This window comes from Marmota marmota, unplaced genomic scaffold (assembly GCF_001458135.2).
Source record: "Marmota marmota marmota unplaced genomic scaffold, marMar, whole genome shotgun sequence".
In the NCBI taxonomy this organism is placed as follows: domain Eukaryota; kingdom Metazoa; phylum Chordata; class Mammalia; order Rodentia; family Sciuridae; genus Marmota; species Marmota marmota.
Genome location: NW_026006869.1, coordinates 128,158 through 135,369, shown reverse-complemented (window position 1 = coordinate 135,369; position 7,212 = coordinate 128,158). Strand labels below are relative to the sequence as shown.

Below are 7,212 nucleotides of genomic sequence, written 5' to 3'. Positions count from 1 at the left end.
ATATATATATATATATATATATATATATATAATTTTCCTAGTTATTCTTAAATTTTTGATGAGCCAGATCTAATCTTTGAAGGAAACCATTCTCTACTAGTCACTGGTTTCCTAAATGTATCTAAAGTTAAAAGGCAATACCCCACCATGTATGAATTAAGCCAATTATATTTCAATGGCCAGAGGGGTATTAATGTAATCTAAAACATTTATCCTGTTTCACAAGGCATAAAAGTTTAGAAAATTTTTAACAATTGTAATTATGCGAGATTATAAATATGTTAATTAGTTTGTGGTGAATATTTCATAGGTATATACCTATATCAGAATCAAATTATCAGCTAGGCATGGTGTTACATACCTGTAATCCTAGACACTTAGGAGGCTTAAGCAGGAATATCACAAGTTCAAGGCCAGCCTCAGCAATTTCACCAGGTCCTATACAATTTAGTGAAACCATGTCTCCAAGAAAGAAAAAACACAAGCCCTTCAAGTCACATTTCAGATCCATTAAACCACAACACCATGGGATACCCTCTATTAACTCATGACCCAGTAAGTCTCACTAGATGCTGTCACCATGATCCTTAACTTCCAGAGCCATGAGCTAAATAAAGGTCTTTTCTCTATCATTTATCCAGGGTCATTTTCAATTATAGTAATAGAAATTATATTAAGTTTCAGAGAGATTCCTGGTCAAGGCACACAAGTAAAAAGCAATACCTCTGGAACTCAAACCAATTGTCTTCAGTTCCAAACCTTAATAGAAGCAATTAGCCATCAAGTATAACAAGCAAAAACCAGGCTGCAGATTCCTCTTTACTTGCCAGAGCTGTTTCTGTTTGGATGTAAAAGTCACTGATGAGAGTAGCTTGATTTCATCTACAGCATCTGTATCAAGCTACCTACTTTCAAATCAACTTCCTGAGCCTTTTCCTCATCTGAACATGCAAGTCAATAACACTTTAGTAATAGTGATAATAATATCCACTAATAGAGTTATCCTCATCATTAAATGAACAGACAGAACAGACATCAATTGCTGTTCCATCCCTTCACACTCTCCTTTTCTAGTTTTTTACTAGGGAAAAAAAGTGAGGATTTTTAAAAATGATTTTTCTTTGAAGGAGTATAGAATTTTGAAATTACAAGAGAACTTTTATAGCATATCAAATAGTAATAAGATACTGAACCACACCCAGCTAAAAAAGTTAAGTCTGGGGCAATTACCTTTAAGACTTTCCACTCTGTGACATGGGCAACTTGTCTTACCACTTATTTAATATCAGAAAGTCTTGCACCAGTCATGTCATCATTCCCCATATTACCAGAGATGATGATGATAGACGCAGTACCACATGAGCTTCCTGAATATTTCCAGAGTTCAGAAACAGCTATTTGTACACTTTCCACAACTTGTAATTTCATTTCCTACCAAAAGCCTAGTACTGAACAATTTTTCATTGTAAAATGCAAGCATTGTGTTGTAGCACCTTACATTTAGAAAACAGTGAGCTTGGTGTGGTGGCACATGCCTCTAATGCCAGCAACTCAGGAGGCTAAGACAGAAGGATTGTGAGTTCAAACAACTTTCAGCAAAAAGCAAGATGCTAGGCAACTCAGTGAGACCCGGTCTCTAAATAAAATACAAACTATGGATGAGGATGTTGGGGGTGTCCTTGAGTTCAACCCCTGGTACTCCCTCTGAACAGAAGATTATTGTTTCTTTTTCTGACATGTTACCCTCGGAAATGGGGATCTTCATTCCAGAGAAACTACTGTGTATAATTTATTAACTGAGAGATGTTAATTTGTTGGACAAAAGGATTCGATTCACTATCATAGTACCATAAAGAGTTTGAAGTAGACATCAGAAGACTCAAGGAGAGATGATATGGACATCCAGGGAGTCCAAAAGATGATTCCTATGAGTCCAAACAGCATCCATGGATCAAATATAACCAGAAAGTGCTCTCATGATTAAAATGATTGTTACAGTGGACAAAAATTATTCCTCTTGTTTAACATCACTGGACCACCCCAGGGGTCCTCTAGGAAACCCCCACAAATCATTCAGACCATGTCAACCTTCAGCACTGTGTCTGGGAGCCACTCTGATTCACTGATACTTATGCCAAAGCAGTTGTAAAATATTTTGAATATCACTTCTGGGTATCATCAAAACTACTTAATTAAGAATATTGCTTGTCCCTACAATCTTATATACTTTCCCCTTGAGCTATTTGACAGTGTTTATTACTAAAAAATACTAGCAGCTGAAAGTGAGATCCAGCTCCATGAAATGCATCTTTTTCCTATAGTAGGTATTCATCAAATTATGCATGTTAAAATTTAATTTATAATTCATACACACACTGTTAAAGTTCTAAAAACTATATGCTACAACACAATTTATCATTCACTTCTTTAGAACCATGTATTATTTATCTCTTTACTATTCCCTACTAGAATAACAACTCAACAGTAAGACTAATACACAGATCCTTAATGACAAAATAATTTGGTTTTATTCATGGAAATACTCGAGTTTATTAAAATATATAGAGAAGATCCAAAAAGGGGACCATTTATCCTCCTGTTTAACCCTAAACTGTATGAATTGTTTAGAAATGGGTACTAGCCCAGTCAGTAAGAGTGTGTCTCATGGAAAATAATTAAAATAACCAGATAGAGTTTTGAAGAAAAATATCTGCATTTAAAGAAAGCAATAAAAATTTTCATATTCAAAAGAAAATGATTAGCTATTTGAAAAATTACAATTTGCAAAATTCACTAAAGCTGTATCACTGTGATTTTATTACATAAAGTATGTAATGGTGTCATGAAATATTACTCGCTGAACAACAGCTCAGAAAATAGCCACACAGTTAAAGGCATTTGACAATGGAATAATATTCTATGACAAAGAGCCATGCACAAAACAATTGGTGAAAACAGAAAGTGTGAGAGCTCTGAAGATGCAGGGAGACATACAGATGCTTAAGAAAGGTTGTTTTCAAGAGCACAACAGGCAGCCACACAGATCACATTGCTCTTGGATTTCTTTTTTCAAGTTCAAAATATGATGGGGTGCTAGGTAAAGCAGAAGGTCAACCCAAAGAGAGTCACAAGTGAAAGTCATTGACTTATCTCTGCAAACAAGATTTCCAATTCCTTTAAAAGCCACCATCCCACAGGACCTGAGCACACTAAAATACTCAAGGCCAAAATGTACTTGCCCCTCCCAACTTCTCCATTGTGTTAGCCAGCATCTCCTGCAGGGTCCACACTGAGAGGAACTGCTATAGCACAAAGGTACACAGGTACATGTTGACCAGGTCATTCTGTAAGGAAAGAGGGAGAGCCATGTGTATGCCACCAGTGTCAAGCATCCAGGCTCATCTTACTTGATGTCCTCCAGCTGCTGTCACAGAAAGTGTGATGGTGCTTGCTGTCCTGTCAGCTGCCCATTACTACAAGACACTGTCATTACTGCTTGTTTGATACATTGTCACACTCAGGATAACAATAGCTGCCACTTGCAGTATGTATCCTGACAGGAATTGCCCTGTAGCTTTGTCTATAGTCCCTGTAGTTCTCTATAACAGACTATTACTACCAGAGACAATGAAAGCAGAGAAGTTGGGTCAGCATTAAAATTTGACTATTCCAACTCTCACACATTGGTTTCTAACCCACCAAGCATTCTGTTGATTTAAAAAATAACATTCATGGCTTGGCAAGTGGGAGGAAGTGGCAGCTGTGAATTGTGTCTGTGTGGAGAGGGGGACAGCAGAGAGAAGTCTCCAGGGGCCACTGCAGCTGCTTCAGAGAATCAAGGAGCAGCAGGCAAGACTGAGTAGAATCTGCAGTGGCCATGACCACCACTGTGGGGACCAAGAACAAAGAGGAGGAGCAAAGATGCAAAAGCAAAGTCTGAAATGAATGTTACATAAATCATTTTAAGAGCTGTATACAACTATTTACATTTCTGAAGCCTTTTCTCAGTAAGTACCTCAAGAAGGATGAATCTGCCTTCTTGAATCTTTTAGAGTGTCCTGTGTGTCTAGAATTCCTGGGTACTTCTGCAAAAGTCTTGCCTTGCCAGCTCAGGTTTTGCAAAGAATGTTTGCTGGGATCGTAGTTTCACTCAGTTGTCCTGAGTGCAGGACTCTTGTTGGCTCCCATGAGTAGGAGCTTCCCAATAACTTCCTGCTGGTCAGGCTTCTGGATGGCATCAAACAGAGGCTTTGGAAATCTAGCCAGTGGGGGCAGTGGGACCAACTGTACAGATGTATTAAGGGTTCAGGTCAGCACTATGGCTCATTGCAGTGCAAAATGTCTGTAGAGCTCACAGTGTGGATGGAAGCCTAGGTTGCAAACCTGGAGGCCCCAGTTGGGGTATACCTGTTACCATGTCCTACATCATTAAAATAAACATGAAGAAAAGGAGAACAGAGACTTTAAACTCAGCAAATGCAACATCTTCATTTATTGATGACATGTTGATGAAAACTGGTTCCACGGGTAAGTCAATGGGATCCATGGCATCATTGTGCAGATTATTAAACCACTGACTCAGCCCCACCTCAGCACAAAGCACTTTATGACTTTGAGGTGAAAGACAAGGGAGCAGACAATGATCACCTTCCATTTGTTAAGGATGATGTTCTCACTGTGATCCAAAGATAGATGAAAACTGCACTGAAGGAATGTTGGCAGACAAAATAGAAATATTTCTGATTTCCTACATTGAGTTTAACTTGGTTGCTAAGGAGCTGACAGAATGGGATTAGCCTCCCATGGCAGGAGTTGATACTACAGAATGTACCTCAGCAGCATCCCAGAGCAGCACTGCCACAAAGCACTCTTACACCAAGAACACTACCAAAAAACGCCTTCCTTTACTTCCCTCACCATGGCAAGCAACTCCTCTAACATATCCCAGAACTGCCACTCCATACTATCAGCCCTCCTGTCTTCATCAGCTCTAGCAACCTCTCAGCTGCCACAAGGATCAGAGAAATATCTGGGCTTTCCTTCAGTGTTCCTTATCAGTTTCATGTGAGTTCCACAAAGTCAACTGTGATCCCCCCACCCACCCAAGCAGTGCAGTGACAACCAGCCCGTTTTTAAATTTCCTGTTGGATGTCCCCTATCCAGCTGCCCATGAAACTATGAAGACTCCCTTTCCCACAAGCACTCTCCTGGCTGCCACTGTCCTCACCTTTGTGCTGTCAGCAGCTAGTGCTGCTGCTGCTGGAAGGGGACCCTGGCCCTCAGCAGGATCCACTGCTCACAGGTTGAGAGACTGAATATTATGAAGATGTTAATTCTACCCAAATTTATCTACAAATTTGATGTCATCCCAATATGAGTTCTAGCAGTTAATTTGTGGAAATGTATATATTTATTCCAGAATTTAAGCAGAAATGAAAAGAACCAAAAATAGCAAAGGCTATTTTAAGGAATTAGAACAACATATAACAAGCCAACAAAGGTCAAGAGTATTTGAAAGGGATGGCATAGGAGCAAGAAAAGGCAGAGACCAGGGGAACAAACAAACCAGAATCCAGGAGCAGATGGCACTCTCACAGCTTTCACCTCAGCATGGTGGGAGAAGGTGGCCTTTTTTTTTATGCTGGGTGCACTGAACCTTCACGAGGGTAGGGATTGATCTCTACCTCAAACTACATACACTAAATATAACCCAGATGGATCCCAGACCTCAACATCAAAGTTAAACCTATAAAGGCTCTTGAAGATAACAAAAGAGAATAACTTGCAGTGGGCAGGGGGGATGCAAAAAGCACAAACTGGGAATGAAAAAATTGAGAAGCTGGAGCTCAGTCAAATGAGCCCCTGCTGTTCACCACCAAAGACAGCAAGAGCAGTGCCACAGGAAAGCCATCTGTGACAGACATAGCTGATCAGACTCCCAGCAGAGCACCTGAAAATGCAGAAAATCAATGAAAAATGTCAAACTTACTTTTAAAAAACAGGTTGAGGCTCAAACAGCTGTTTCACAAAACAGTACACTCAATGGCCACCAAAGACTCAAAAACTTGTTTGATAAGACCAGCAAAATGCAAACTAAAACCACCATGAAATTATATGACCATCATACAGATTAAATGCTTTCTAAAACTAATGTCACTGGTGGGATCCTTAACTGGTGGGCCATCACATTCCTGCCTCACTCTGTTCTGGTTTAGAAGGCTTACTAGTGACTATATAGACACTGATTTAAAGGACAAATAAAGAAGGAAGCTTTAGGGATGAACTCATGTAATCCCATGAGCCCCTGACACACAGGAGATGGTGAAAGCATATTTGCATAGTGAAATAACACACAGACAAACATGGACCTGTCTTTTATGAAAAGACCTGCCCAAAAAACAGCCAACCCATTCATAGCACCCATCATGCCAACCACACATCTAAACAAAACAAAAAAAAGGTCTGAAAACTTATTAATCACTGCCCAAACAAAAGCTAGCCTGAGGCTACTCTGACAGTGCCTGTTTTATTACCACTGCACCCATGTGAAAAACTGATATGCTGTCAGCATTTCAGTCTACAGAATAAAAGAATCTTGACAAAACTCTTTAGCAATACATTTTCTCTGCCAATAGAAATAGACTGAATTTATTTGACCTTAAAATAGATTATATTTATACCATATCAGAGCCCGTCTTGGAAGCTGTGCCAAACTATGCAGTTCTGGACTTAATGGCCAAGCAAAATGGGCACTGAAAGATCGAACAAGGCTTGTCGTCGGAGAAAATGCCAGTTTATTGAGGAAGAGCTCTGCATATTTATAGTGTTGGGGGTGGTTTGACAGTTATGAAAGTTTAACAGATTAATGGTTTGACAGTTAACACAGGGTGCTTTCTGATTGATGGGTAAGGATCATGTGAGTCAACACGGCTCACCATTGGACAGCTCTTCTTGGGGGGATGGGGAAGTTAGTCTTTGGAGCCCAGGCGACTCCCAACATTCCCTCTTCTTTGTTATTAAATGAGAGTGGGCGTTGACTCATTCTGACTGCTTCCTGCTGAGATGGGGCAGTGTGGGAGAATAGGAAAGAAGTAGGGAGCCACCACAGGAGGGCAGAGAAGACTGCTATAATTTCAGGAACCAGATCAACAAAGGTTCCTTGCCACTACAGATCCATGATGATGTCAGGCTGCTCTTCAAATTCTCTCCTAT

At 39.9% G+C, this 7,212-nt stretch overlaps 1 pseudogene; it reads left to right on the top strand.

Annotated features, from left to right (window-relative positions):
* The first annotated feature begins 3,877 nt into the window (after nucleotides 1–3,877).
* LOC107133636 lies at nucleotides 3,878–5,315 on the top strand (annotated as a pseudogene).
* Nucleotides 5,316–7,212: the final 1,897 nt, after the last annotated feature.